Source organism: Gopherus flavomarginatus, unplaced genomic scaffold, assembly GCF_025201925.1.
Source record: "Gopherus flavomarginatus isolate rGopFla2 unplaced genomic scaffold, rGopFla2.mat.asm mat_scaffold_215_arrow_ctg1, whole genome shotgun sequence".
Taxonomy (NCBI): domain Eukaryota; kingdom Metazoa; phylum Chordata; order Testudines; family Testudinidae; genus Gopherus; species Gopherus flavomarginatus.
The window spans coordinates 85,817-100,136 of NW_026114827.1; the positions used below are offsets into that span (position 1 = coordinate 85,817).

The following is a 14,320-nucleotide window of genomic DNA, read 5'->3' on the forward strand; positions in this document are numbered from 1 at the left end:
CACTGTGGGGACTGCTCAAGTCTATGAGTCAGTTGCACAAGACCACACCAGGAGGATTCCCCAACCTAGTGACTCAACAGAGCCCACCCGGACACGTCTGGGCAAGTGTCTTCTAGACACTTGAACTAAGGATATAAAATAGGAGACTGTGGCATCATGTTTTTGCCTTTGTCCTCCCCCACCTATGTTGGAAGCAGCAGGAATCCTGAGAAAATGAAGGGGGGAATTCTATGTATTAAGGAGGGTAACATCCAGTGAGGTGAGAAAAATACTTGACCTAACTACTGCCTAGTGTAATAAGGTGTAAAGTTTAGATTTTGCTGTGGTCATACAGTGCTTAGTGCTCTGCGTTGTGGCCCCAAGAGCCATGGATGCAAGTTGAGTTATGATGACCTTTTCCTTGTCTCCACATTTCTTAGGTGCCTCCTTCAAACACCGCTCAGAAAAAACGACTGGTTTCTTTTGGAAGTATTTGCATTGCAAGGCAGAGGCAGTCTTCTCTGTTTCCTCAGAAGATTGACCAAAAGATGGGAAGAGCAGACACATTTGGCAAGGCACCACTGGGTGCTGCATCCCTAACTCCACTTTACCTGGCAGGTGAGTCAGCCAGCTTAGCCACGATGCCACTCTCTGGAACTTTTCTCCCAACTGCTCCATTTTTTATCAGTGACTATCTAAAGGAAGGTGACATGACATCTGCATGTGGACATCCCCAGTGAATCACAAGGACATGTGGCGCAGGCTCTCACGTTGCAGCTATTGCAGTCAAGGCAACCACCATGCTAATGCCAGTCACAACAGCCTTTTCATCAACTCCAGGCTTGTGATTTGATTCTTTCCAATGCTTCTCTACAAAGAAGCCTTTTCCTTAGCAAGCAATGACTTGGCTACCAAGGGAGGTCTCTTCTGTTTCCTAGGAAGACACAGGAAAATGTGAGCAGAGGAGACAAAAGCCATACACGAAAGCAACACTGGGAGATGAACCCACGATCTCCTGTTTAGGAGACAGGTGCTTTAACCAGCTAAGCCATGGTGCCTGCCTCCAGAAAGTGTTTGCAACTGTTCCATTTGATGGCCCAGGACAACACCTGCAAATTCTAAAGTACAGACGTTCCACATTTCCCTCAAGACCTGCAGACCTTGAGGTGTCTGGCTCTCCGTGCACAGAAAGCCACAGCTGAGATGAGAGAGGGCTTCTAACATGTGCTTCTCCCGCCAGCCACTGTGATCATATAGCGGTTAGTGATCTGTGTTTCAGTCGCAGCAACCTCGGCTCAGTTCTCAGTCATGGTAACCTTTCCACCAGCTCTAAGCTTCTCATTTGCCATTTTCCAAGTGTGGGGAGCTGTCTGCCCCCAACCAAGCAGGAGAAAGTTTAAGGCAGCCTTGCAGAGGCTGCGCAGAACCCGGCCTATCAGGAAAGGGCTTATTGGGAGAGCCAATCAGTAGAAGGCTTGCTGGAGCAGCCCATATATAAAGGGCTGCTCAGCACAGCAAGCGAGTCACTGCTTGGAGTTTGAGGAGGGAGGTTTGGCTGGGGCTGGGGCAGGGTGAGCACCCTGATCAGAGTAGTGCTGGATGGGTAAGGAGAGCATGAGTGACCTTCTGGCCGAATTCTGCCAGACTGAGGCCCTAATACAAAGTCAGAGGAAGGTGCTAGGGCTGTGGGGAAGTGGTCCAGGGAAACAGATGCAGGGTTGGACATTCACGACTTTTGCCTCCGTAGTGGCTGACACAGGTGGCTACACCCTGGACTGCAGCCAGCGACTGAGGCAAGTGTCCGGGTAGAGAACAGCTGCCCCCGGGAAGGGGGGAGAGAACTGAGTGGGGCACAGCCAGAGGGCTGTGTCCATAAGAGGACACTGAAGTCCTGAGAGCGCCATGGGTCATAATGATAAAGCAGATGCAGCCAGATGCCACTAGATGAAGGCGCACCGGTGAACCAGAACTTATTACCAGGATGGCCAGCAAGAGGCACCACAGCAATGAGGCATGTCCCATGGCACCAAGACTTAGCCGCATGGAAGGCTCTCTCTGTCTTGAACAAGCACTTAGAAGGATTCTGCTGACAGGTCTTTTCTTTTTTTGAAAAGAGATACAAAAAAGGAGCCAACAGATACACTAGGTTCAGCAAGGAAGAACTGGCAGGCCAAGCCAGGCTCTCCTGGTTAGTAGGAAGGCTCTTCAGCGAGCTCTTCCCAAAGATCACTATCTAGAGACCTTTTAACAGCCACTGCAGATGCTGACCACAAAACAGGCAAAGAGACACCAAAATAGAGTTCTCCACTGCCTGCAGCCATCACGCTACCAGGAGTTCTGTGCACAGAGAGGCCCCTGCTGGGGGGAAGAGGCCTTGTTAGAGACTCTTCTGACACCAGCCATTCTCAGATAGTGTTTAGTGTTCTGTGTTGTGACTTCAGCATCCACAGATGCCAGTTCAGTTGGGGGACATTTGTCCTGTCTCCACATTTGTCTAGTGCCTCCTTTCAACACTTGTCACCAAAAAGACCTGTTTCTTTTGCAAGCAATGTACAGCTAGGCAAAGGCAGTCTTCTCCATTTCCTCAAAAGATCACCAAGCTGTGAGAAGAGGACACACATTCAGCCAGGCTGGATCCTGAATCATCTCTTTATTCAGCAGGTGTCCGAGAAAGACACAAATCTACACTGTGTAGAGGTCAAAAATAGGAGTTTATTACACACAGTGCTGGCGGAGTGTCACTTGCTTATCAGGCTCAGAGACATTGTTAATTAATTAATTGCAATAGAATATATAGATTTTTCACAAGCAGGGGAAAGTGACGGGGTAGGCAGTTCCACACCCCGGGATAGGTTTTGCAGCAAGACAAGATAAGCACATTAGCCAGTAGTTAACAGATTACATAATGTCTCCACCCATGGTCTCAAGTTAGCAAGTTAACATTTCATTAATACTTTGATAAATTGTTGTTAGTATAAAATATCTATATTGAATTCTGTTTTGGGGTCCATAGGAATGGAGCAACTCCTTTGATTGTCCAACAGGTACATTCCTAGGGGTTAAAGCAAAGAAACCGTGAAAGTATATAGCAATAAAGATTTTCTGTGTGTCTAAAGGCAGGCATTGGTCCCTGGGAAGGGACGTGGAAGGATGACATATCTTATACTGACATGTGACAACTTTTCATAAACTCAAGACTGGATCTCTGGGAAGAACGTCTCCCTACAGAAGAAACAAACACAATAGGAACAGGGATTCTTTGTTCAATCTGCATCTCTGAATAAGACACAATTCTTTAGTTCTTAGCTCCAACACCTGGCAATTTGCTGACCGGGCCTATCTTAGCAAGCAAGGCTTTCTGTTTACCCCAGCTTTCTCTTAGCTTATCACTATTTGCTAGGCCTCTGGTCCTTGACTATACTCTGGACTTTGAGTGTGGAAAAGAGCTGGCACAATCCATGCACGAGGTAACTACATAAAGAGCAAATAGATTTTTAATCCTTCACATGAAGTAATGGAAAAGCTCTTGGTTCAGGCCTGTAGCAGCTATGGAATAAACTGCAGGTTCAAATCAAGTCTCTGGAGTCCATCCACAACTGGGATGGGGCATTCAGTCCTTTGTACAGAGCTGAACTTGTTTGTAGCAAAGTCCCTCCAGAGGTATGAAGCAGGACTGAAGACAAGATGGAGATGAGGCATCAGCCTTTTATAGTCTCTTGCCACGTGGTCTTTGCTTTCTTTGTCCCAAGGACACTTTATCCAGCACGTGGCATAGAAAAACCTTTGAGTTCTGTCCACAGGCAGGTCCCTGCATACCTTGCTGAGTCACAAGGTGTATCTGCCTTCTCTCAATGGGTCGATTGTATAACTGATGGTCCTTAGTGGGCCATCAAGCAGGCTAGGCAGAACTGCCACCAACTTGTCTTGAGTGTTCCCCAGAAGCAGAGCACGAGTTTGAAATATGGACAGCATAGAACCAATATTCATAACGTCAACTACAAAAACGATACAAATCTAGAGATAGCATCATTATAATCAACCAGTCAGAACCTCTTCACAGACCCCTTACATGGCAACTTTTCTACAATATTGGCTGCAAATATAGAACAGTGGTCGCAATGATGATCTATACAGTTACAGATTAAGTCATTAATGTCACAGGAGGTCACATGGTATCAGTGAGACTGATATTGGAATGCTGCCTCCAGTTTTGGTGTCCTCGGTTGAAAAAGATGATGTGAAATTGGAGCTGGGGCAGCAAAAAGCCACAAAATGTTCGGAGGGCTGGAGAGAAATGCCTTCTAGAAAGCTATTGAAAGAGCTCAGTCTGTTTAACTTATCAAAAGAAGATTGAAAGGTGACTTCACTGAAGTGTTGAAAGGCCTTAATGGAGAGAAAATATTGGGTGTTAGAGGGCTTTTTAATTGAGCAGAGAAAGGCATAACAAGACCCAACGGTTGGAAGGTAAAGAGAGACAAATTCATATTACAACTAAGGCACAAATATTCAACAGCGAGGATGATTCACAACAGGAACAGGCTACCTAGGAAAGTGGTGAATTTGCCATCTCCTGATGTCATTTAATGAAGACTAGATGCCTTTCTGGAATGTGTTTGCCCCCAAGGTAGCTCTTGTGTCATACAGGAGGCCTGTGATATGCAGGGGTTCAGATTAGAAGCTCTAATGATCTCTTCTGGCCATAAAGTCGACTAATTTCTGAAAAACTGAGTGTAGCATTGGCAGCAGCGTCTGATATTTTCCTGTCTAGCCAGCTTACTTCCTAGAATGAACGCTCCTTGAGTGGGGTGATCCACAGGGAGTAGCTCAAACCTCGAAAGTGCCTGGCCAGGGGCAGGACATTAGCACAGCAATGGAGGGGTGTGGCAGTGACATCACAAAGGCCTTTTCCAGCACCTCAGACTATTGGTGAAAGGGGGTGGGGAGGTGGTGACCTCACAGAGAGATACTGACATCATCCAGGCAGGACAGGGGCGAGGGGCCAGGGAAACCTCAGAGACCCTTGTGGCTTTGCTTCAGCAAATCTCCTCCAGGTCTCTCCTTGAGGACTGACAGATTATTCGGGTTCACGGATGTGAGCACCAGGAGGAACCTCTTTCGAGTTCTCTCCTTCCTTTGAAGTGATTTTACTAGAAAACAGCGGTCCCTCTTTGGAAGGCAAGAGCCTCCTGGACGTCTGAAACCTGTTTAGTCTTATCCATCTGGTGAGAGTTGAATTCTAGGCATTGAAAACACGAGCTTAAGGAGGCAGAATTTTATCCCACGCCTTGGATTTTGTCCCTTCGAATCACTGGAGACATTAGGGTTTGTCCTTTTTGTTTCACCTTTCCCTCCATCCATCCCTCCCTCCTTTCTCTTTGTCTCTATCTTCTTTTGTCCTTTGTCCTGTTCCCCTCCCAACACCAGGGTGTGTGTGTGTGTGTGTGTGTGTGTGTGTGTGTGTTTGTTGCAGGGGAGTGCTCTGCAGCTCCCACTGTGGGTGATCCATCCAAACCTGTGGGGCTGAAATAGTGCTCTGACAGTGATCCCCACTGGTGACCTGGCCCATCCTTTGTGCTCTCTGGTGAGAACCCTCAGCCTTCCCTCCTCAGGCTCTACCCTGATTGGCAGGGAGGAGACTCAGGTCCTTGTTGTTCTCTTTTAAGATCAAGGAAATAAGTCAGAACCAGTTCTATGTTTGACAAATTTTGTTGCTTCTCTGCATTAATTGTCTCTGAGCAGTTCATGATTCTGAGCAGTTCATTGCAGTTCTCCTCAAATACTTGCTGAATAATTACTGTGCACTGTTGTTGGTCTGGAGCTCATCTGAGAGCACTTTATTCAGGTCATTCAATGTCTGAAATTCAAGTTCTGATGGTTAGTTTGAAAATCAGGGTTCTTGGGTCCAATTCCCAACTCTGCCACTGACTTGCTGTGTGACATAAGACAAGTCCATTCTCCTTTTTCAACCTTACCTTCTCCCTTTTTCAAGTAGAGATAATAATGATCTGCTCCTACCTACCTCACAGTGGGTGGAGGATGGGGATCCATTTGAGGGTGTCACTCGGAGTAGGGCATAGTATGAGGTGTCCTTTCACGTTTACTCAGAGCAGATTAACACATAATAGAATAGCTGAAATAGTCTATTTGATTTGTATGTTTTTATTTTGAAATTGTTAAGAGCAGCAATGAGTTAGCTCAGACTGAAGCAACTTATCTAATGTTTGAGATCTAAGTGTCTCCTCTTGTGTGCGACAAGACAATTTAACACACTGTGACAGACAGGAGATGCTTCTGTTTTGCAACAAAATATTTTAGCAAAGAACTTTTATCCCACTTGTTATGATTTCGAGAAACAAACTGGTTTAGTCTGAATGGGATTTTCTGACAAAAACAGTTTGAATGACATTTCCCCACCATCTCGATTCCTGGGCTCTATCCCTGCCTCTGGGGGGTTTGTTGTCCATTAGAACAGGAGTCGGAACGGGTGGCTTTTCTTTCTGGCTCTGCCACCACTTTGCTTTGTAGGTCCTTGGGTAAGTCACTTCCCTTCTCTGGACCTCAGGCTCCCCTCATCTGTCCAATGGGAACAGGGACAGTTCTTGAAATCTGGGTGGTTGTGAACCTGAGTGAGACAAGGGGCGTTAAAGCCCTCTGTGAAGGAAAAAAGGGAACTTCTCAGTGACTGGGGCTCCTCTCTGTATGGCCCCAATGGGAAAGGAAAGAGGTGGTGTGGGGGAGAAGACAGGCAGAAGGGGTCAAATGGGGCTAAACCAGAAATGAGGAGATTTTCTTCCTGTTAAAATATCCTGGAGTCTCATGGCTGAAAAGTCGCATCTTTAGTTAGGTATGAACCAGCAGCCTTGCAATTACCAGGCAAAGGTGTGAACCACAGAAACTAATAATTGCCTGCTTCCCAGATTTGTCTAAGAAGCAACTGCAGTGGTGCTACTGGTTAGTGCAAAAAGGGCTACTGCTGGGCTTGTGAGTTCAAGCCTTACATTGAATACTGGTTTCTATTACCCCTGTAGCTTCCCCAACTTGTATTGCCCAATTCACATGGAAAGTACCCTACTAGGCAAGGGAGAATAAGTTCTGAAATGTGGAAGCTGATGCTCAGCTTGGAAATATCCACCCTCTGCTGCCATGAATTCCAGTAGATTGTTCACTGTCAGGGAAAATTGATCTATTAGTTGCCAGGAAAGGTGTCTGGACACCATATCCCCATGCTTCTTCCAGTGCACCCCTGGCTCAGTCACGGCTGCAGAAGGATTCTACATGCATTGAGCCTAACTCTTTTCCAAGTCTTCTTAGCACAGCTGGTAGTGTCTCAGTCTCATAATTTGAAGGCTTTGAGTTCAAACCTCTCAGACGACAATGGTTTTTGCTCCATGCTTCAAATTTTCTAAAGGAAATCAGAGAAAAGAGACTACAGGACAGTGTTTTCTAGACACCTTCGCATCCATCTAACACACACACACACAGAATCTTCTAAGGTATTAACTTTTCCTTCTCTATAGAGTTTGTATTCTCCATAGAGCAAAATATATCAAAAACATGCAAGTCTAAACCTAATACAATATGAAACTCAATACAGATAAAATCTCACCCTCAGAGATCTTCCAATAAGCTTCTTTTGCAGACTAGGCTTATTTCTAGTCTGGGCCCAATCTTTTCACCTGGCGTAATCCTTGTTCCAGCTCAGGTGGTAGCTAGGGGATTTCTTATGACTGCAGCCACCTTTCTTCTGTTCTATCCCCTTATATAACTTTGGTACAAGGCAGGAATCTTTTGTCTCTCTCCTGGGGAAAAGCCCCAGGATTAAGATGGATTCCTGTACCAGGTGACATGCTCACATGTCCTGTGAGACCCCAAGCCTTCATTCTTCCTGGCCTGACTCACAGATGGTGCAGGACAGAGCCATCTACAGTCAATTGTCCTGGTTAATGGGAGCCATCAAGAGTCCAAACCACTATTAGTGGCCCACAATTTGCATCATTACAACAAGACCTCAGAGTTATTGTTCATATTTCCAGTTTCAGATACAAGAATGATCAGTTCATACACATACGATGAACACACACAGTCGATTATAAACTTTGTAATGCTACCTTACATGCATAAAGCATATTCCAGTTACATTATATTCACACTCATTAGCATATTTTAATAAAATCATATGAAGTGCAACGTCATAGCAGGGAAAGGGTTTTACTGCAGCACCTGGGAGTAGTTGAGTTTCATGTTCAGGCTGTGGTATGAGTTTCTCTAGGTTTCTCGTAAGCACACAGGGCCCTTAGCAGGTGCTCTCGATACAGGAATGGCCCAGACATGATAAAGTGATGGGAATTGCGTTTTCCTTTTTAATTTTTGTATTTCCAATGACATTTCTGTTTGTGATTTCGTTTTGCTTTGTGTAACTGTGTTTTCTCCTGGATTTGCTATTTAACTAAAAAAAGAATAAGGCCTCAGGGGGCCGGATGGAGGAGCAGGCTGGGGCTAGGACTGCTAAGAGAGTGAAAGCATCAGGTTTTCTGTATTGTTTTCTGCCCTCATTTTCTGAGCAGTTTTTCTTCAGCATCAAATTTGCTCAGCTGGTAGAGCATCAGACTTTTCATCTGAGAGTCCAGGGTTCAAGTCCCTGGTCAGGTAGAAGGACAATTCCCCAAGATTTTCAGAAAGCATCTCTTGAGGACTCTCTTTGACTTCAGTTTTTCCTTTTCAGAACTTGGCCTTTCCTAGGAAGGGCTCTTTACTGCTTGGGACTGAAAGTGCTACTTCCTCACCTGTCCACTGGCATTACAGTCTGGAGGAAGATAGGTCTCTGGGCCTGCAACAAAGTGCTGTGTGCTGATTTTTTGAGCAAATGTAGGGCTGGCCAGAAAGGCATGTTCCCACTGGGTATTCCCTAACAGAAAAAATTGTCCCCACAGAGTCTTTCATGCCAGAAGTCAAACTCTCTTGATAGGTCCCATGGTGTAAGGGCTGGTATTCAGAGCTGTGAATCCTGAAATCAAAGTTCAAGCCCCTGTAGAATTGTGGGGTCCTTTCATTGCCAGCTAATTACTCTGGGATTTCCAACGCTTCCTCTTGCTCTCTCCAATGACATGGTAGCCTGCCTCTTGCGTGCTAGTTGTTGTGACTCGCACAAAAGGGCATGTCTGATCCCAAAGCAAGGCCCTCCCTTAGGCTCAGTCTGAATATAAGTCAATGTAGTACTGCATGCGACATGTCAATTTTATTTTGCTTTGTATATCTGTGTTTTCTCCTGGATCTGATATTTAACTAAAAAAAGAAGAATGTCTCTGGGTGCCACATGGAGAAGCAAGATGGGCATAGGGCTGCTAAAGAAGCAAGAGTAGCAAATTTTCTGCCCTCTTTTCTTGAGTAGATTCTCTTCTGCATCAAACTTGCCTGTTTTTTTCTGTGAGCCTGGCTAGCTCAGTTGGTAGCGCATCAGACTTATAATCTGGCGGTCCAGGATTCAAATTCCTGGTTAGGTGAAAAGGGAGCATTTCCCCATATGGTACTCCTCCAACAGCTGACAAAGGCTTCTCCTCAGCATGTTATTTCACAACAGTCATTTTTCCTCCAGGACTTGGTCTTTCCTAGAAAGGGCCATGTGCTGCCAAGGATGGAAGGGGCAATTTCCTCACATGGCCACTGGCTTCTCAGTCTGGATTAAGAAAGGCCTCTGGGAATTGCAGTAAACTGTTACATGGCAACTTGGTGAGCAAATGCAGGGCTGCACCCGCAGGGTCATCCACACCAGAACTCAGCAGAGATCTGGGGGTTCCCTATTGGTCCCATGGTGTAAGAGCAGCCCTCAGGACTTTGAATCCTGCAATCTGAGTTGAAGTCTCAGTAGGATCTGAGGACAATTCCTGTGCGACCTAATCCTGCTGGGTCTTCCAAGGCTCTGTCTTGCTCTCTCAAATGATATGAAAACCTGCCTTTTGCCTGCTAGCTGTTGTGACTCGAGCACAAGAGGGGATGTTTGATCCAGAAGGCTGGTCGTGCTTGGAGTCCTGTAGGTAGGGATGGGAGCTCCATTTCCTCTGAGTCCTGAAGCTGGGCTGCAGCCTGGCCTAGGAGGCAGCCCTATTGGTTGACCAACTGGCCCAAAGTCATTTGGGCAGTGTTGGTGTTCCCCAGGAATGCTGAAAGGCCTAAGGGAGGGAAGCTTAATACTCCTTCTTATCAGTCAGGGTGGAAGAGGAGGGCTGCAAGAGTGGGCAGGTTGATGAGCTGGGCCTTCTAGCATTTAGTTGGGTACATGGTGAGGAACGCAAACTGGGAGAAGCAGTTGCTGGCCTGTGAGGAATGGCTCAGCCGGTGGCGTAAGTAGACCTTGTAATTATCTACAAAGCTGTGATGCTCAAGACCTATCTTTCGGCTACAGGGAATTTCCTCAGACATGTATTTCCCCCTGCTCCATGAGTACTGCTGAGGCTGAACATTATGGCCTTCCACTTCTTGTGGGGCAATAGGATATCCTTACCTAGACAGGAGACTTGTGGCTTTTCTGCCATATTAGAAGAGAGGTTGGGCCTGGTGGGCTTTGAAGTCTTTTATGGCTTTACTTTTCTGTTTTTCCATTTTCAGTGGGTGGCTCCCAAGCAAGAGTTGACTCACCTGATCTTTCTTTCTTCTCCTGCTCTTTCTCAGCAAGGGGAAGAAAAAGAAGCTCTCCTTCAAGCTGGAGTCAGAAGGATAACATAAGGATGACTTCCTGAGTTCCAGCTCCAGTCCTTTGCTCTGCCAGCTGACCCATCGAAGGGCTGCCATCACTTTCTCCAGGTTCGCCCATCGGTGTGTTCAGAATGGAGAGGGGTGACTAGTGGTGTTCCCCAGTGGTGAGTCCTAGGACCAATCCTATTCAACTTAGTCATAAATGATCTGGAGAAAGGGGTAAACAGTGAGGTGGCAAAGTTTGCAGATGATACTAAACTGCTCAAGATAGTTAAGACCAACGCAGACTGTGAAAGATTTTCAAAGAGACCTCACAAAACTAAGTGATTGAGCAAAAAAATGGCAAATGAGATGTAATGTGGATAAATGTAAAGTAATGCACATTGGGAAAAATAACCCCAACTATACATACAATATGATGGGGGCTAATTTAGTTACAGTTAATCAGGAAAGATATCTTGGAGTCGTCGTGGATAGTTCTCTGAAGACCACCATGCAGTGTTCAGCAGCAGTCAAAAAAGCAAACAGGATGTTAGGAATCATTTGAAAAGGGATAGAGAATAAGACAGAGAATATTTGCCCTTATATAAATCCATGGTACACCCACATCTTGAATACTGTGTATAGATGTGGTCTCCACATTTCAAAAAATATATACTGGCACTAGAAAAGATTCAGAGAAGGGCAACTAAAATGATTAGGGTTTGGAATGGGTCCCATATGAGGAGAGATTAAAGAGACTAGGACTTTTCATTTTGGAAAAGAGGAGACTAAGGGGTTGTATGATAAAGGTATATAAAATCATGAAGGATGAGGAGAAAGTGAATAAGGAAAAATTATTTACTTGTTCCCATAATATAAGAACTAGGGGCCACCAAATGAAATTAATGCACAGCAGGTTTTAAACAAATAAAAGGAAGTTCTTCTTCACACAGTGCACAGTCAACATGTTGAACTCCCTGCCTGAGGTGGTTGTGAAGGCTAGGACTATAAGAAGGTTTAAAAGAGAACTAGATAAATTAATGGAGGTTAAGTCATGAATGGCTATTAACCAGGATGGGTAAGGAATGGTGTCCCTTGCCTCTGCTTGTCAGAGGATGGAGATGGATGCCAGGAGAGAGATCACTTGATCATTGCCTGTTAGGTTCACGCCCTCTGGGGCACCTGGCATTGGCCACTGTTGGCAGACAGGACACTGGGCTGGATGAACCTTTGGTCTGACCCAGTATAGCCATTCTTATACTCTTATGACGGGAGGGGCAGAGTCTTCCGATAGAGTTTCTGTAGCGTAGTGGTTATCACATTTGCCTAACGTGCAAAAGGTCCCTGGTTCAAAGCCAGTCAGAAACAAAATTACTTAGTTTTCCCAGCTTCCCTGGCTGTCTAGCAAAGTTCCTATTGCTGCCACTGGCATGTACCTGTGATAAACCCAACCCCTGCAGGACAGAGGCTGGGGAAATGAGCTGAGAAAGAGCCTTGGCATCAGCAGAGGAAAGCTAGAGGATCTGTGTCAGTCACCTTTTGGAGCCTTGTGGCTTGGTCTTCTCTGCACTGGGAGGTTGGCTGGTGGAGACCAGCTCTTCCTGCTGGCCTCCTTTGTGTGACTTGCCAAACGAGGAAGTGAGGCAAGAATGGGGCAAAAGAGGAAAGTCGAGCTGAGGAAGGCAGGGCAGAAGCTAAGCCCCTCAGTGGGGTAAGAAGAGCGCCACCATTCATTCTGCAAAGTCTGGGGAGGTACAGTTGGCTGCTAGGAGGTAGGATCCTGTGCCTGCCTCGTGGCTTTCCAAGGATGGCTACTTGCAACCCAGGAGAGGAAGGATCGTTCTGGGTGAAAGGAAGACAAGCAAAGCTCTGGGAGGAAATTTGGGTGCGGGGTGCGGGCTTTCTGCTTGGGGTTGGGGTGCAGGAGGGGGTGGTGCTTACCCCGGGCACTGCAACTCCCGAAGTGACCAGTACACAGAGCCCTGTGACAGCAGCTCTCAGATCAGCGGGGACAGTGAGTCTCCATGTGCCGCTACCTGCAGGCGTGGCCCCCAGAGCTCCCATTGGCTGCAGTTCCTGGCCAATGGGAGCTGTGGAGTTGGTTCTCTGGGCAGAGGCAGCACATGGAGACATTCCCCCCACTCCAGGGGATGCTGGGAAATGCCAGACACTTCTGGAAGCGGCACGTAGGGACAGAGGCAGAGTGTGCAGGGAGCCACCTTAGTGCTGCTGGCACGTTTCTGCACATCCATTGTGGGGGGGGGGGCGGGCAGAGGGCCTTCAGGCGTTGCCTGGAGTAGGGGCAGAGCACAGAGATGCCTCCCCTCTCAGGTCTATTACAGGAGTGGGTGAGTGGGCTCTTTTGGCCCACAAGGTGCAGCAGGTCAGACTAGATGATCACACTGGTCCCTTCTAACCTTAAATGCTCTGAGTCTAAAAGGGAGAGGGAAGTAAAGAAAGAAAAACCCAAACATTCTAATACCAGGTGACTCCACCTGCTCACTGTATATTCCTGCCCCTTTCTTCTTTCACTGGGTGTTTAATGACCTGCAGGACATTGATTCTCTCATTCCATTGATAAACTGATACAACGTGATGGAAAGTAAACTAGTTTCCAGCTGAGAAAACAGCACCTCAGTGTGGCGGCTGGGAATTGAACCTAGGTCAGCTGCTCAAAAGGCAGCTGTGCTCACCCCTATACCACCAACACATCAGGTGAAACTACTCCTTATGCTTGCCCAATGAGGCTAGGCCAGAATTGAGGCATTTTCCTGCCTGTTAAAATGTACTGGATTCTCTTTACAAGAACATCGAACACCACTATCTTCACCCGGGTTTGAACCATCAGCCTTTCAACTAGCCACCAACTTTTTTAATCACAGACACAGGTAACTGCCTACTTCCCAGGCTTGCGTATGATGCACCTACAGGGATACAACTGGTTAGTGAGGGAGGCGCACTGCTGGGGTTAGGAGTTCAGGCCTCACCCAACACGCCAGTTTTCATTAGCCACAAAGCTTCCCCCATTGCTTTGCCTCATTCACATGGAAAGTGCCATACGAGGGTGATGAGAGTAAATTCTAAACTCTGAAATGTGGCAGTGGCCCAGAGATTGGGATAAGGGGTTTGAAGAGAAAAAGCTCTAGGAGTATAAAACCACACAGTTTCCAGGGGCAGGTATGGTACAATGCCTCAACAGGGAGCCATGAGGGCGGGTTCCACACTCTCTGTGAAATGTCCTGAGAGGTATTTGAAGATGAAGGTAACGCCATGGCTAACAAGTGACTGGTACGTCCTGGGTTCAAGAAAGGAAGGGACTTGGGTTAATTGTCTGAAGATTTGCGTTACCGTCACTGTCTGACCCCCCTTCAGCTCGGAGCAGGTTTGTACGTTGCTGGGTGGAACACACAGACTCCTGGAGAGCAGGGGCAGCTGTTTCCATGGCAGAGAGCCTGACACTTAGGGGACTTTCTATACTTGCTGTTTTGAAGCAATTCAATAAAATAACGGTGGATCTACAATGTCCAGTCCAATATTTCAGCCCCCTGCTGCAAAAACGCTATTTTAGAATCTACACAGGAGGCTTCCAGTGCTAGGACACCTGACCAGAGAGCTCAGTGGGTGTATAACAGCTGCTGACTCTGAGGGTCCTGGGCTAAATTCACTTGCT

At 46.7% G+C, this 14,320-nt stretch overlaps 1 non-coding gene across 1 annotated transcript; it reads left to right on the forward strand.

The window, feature by feature from the left end:
• Window positions 1-9,406: 9,406 nt before the first annotated feature.
• On the forward strand, window positions 9,407-9,479 carry TRNAI-UAU (transfer RNA isoleucine (anticodon UAU)). The gene has a single exon. It is a non-coding gene; the product is annotated as a tRNA-Ile (tRNA).
• The last annotated feature ends 4,841 nt before the right edge of the window (window positions 9,480-14,320 follow it).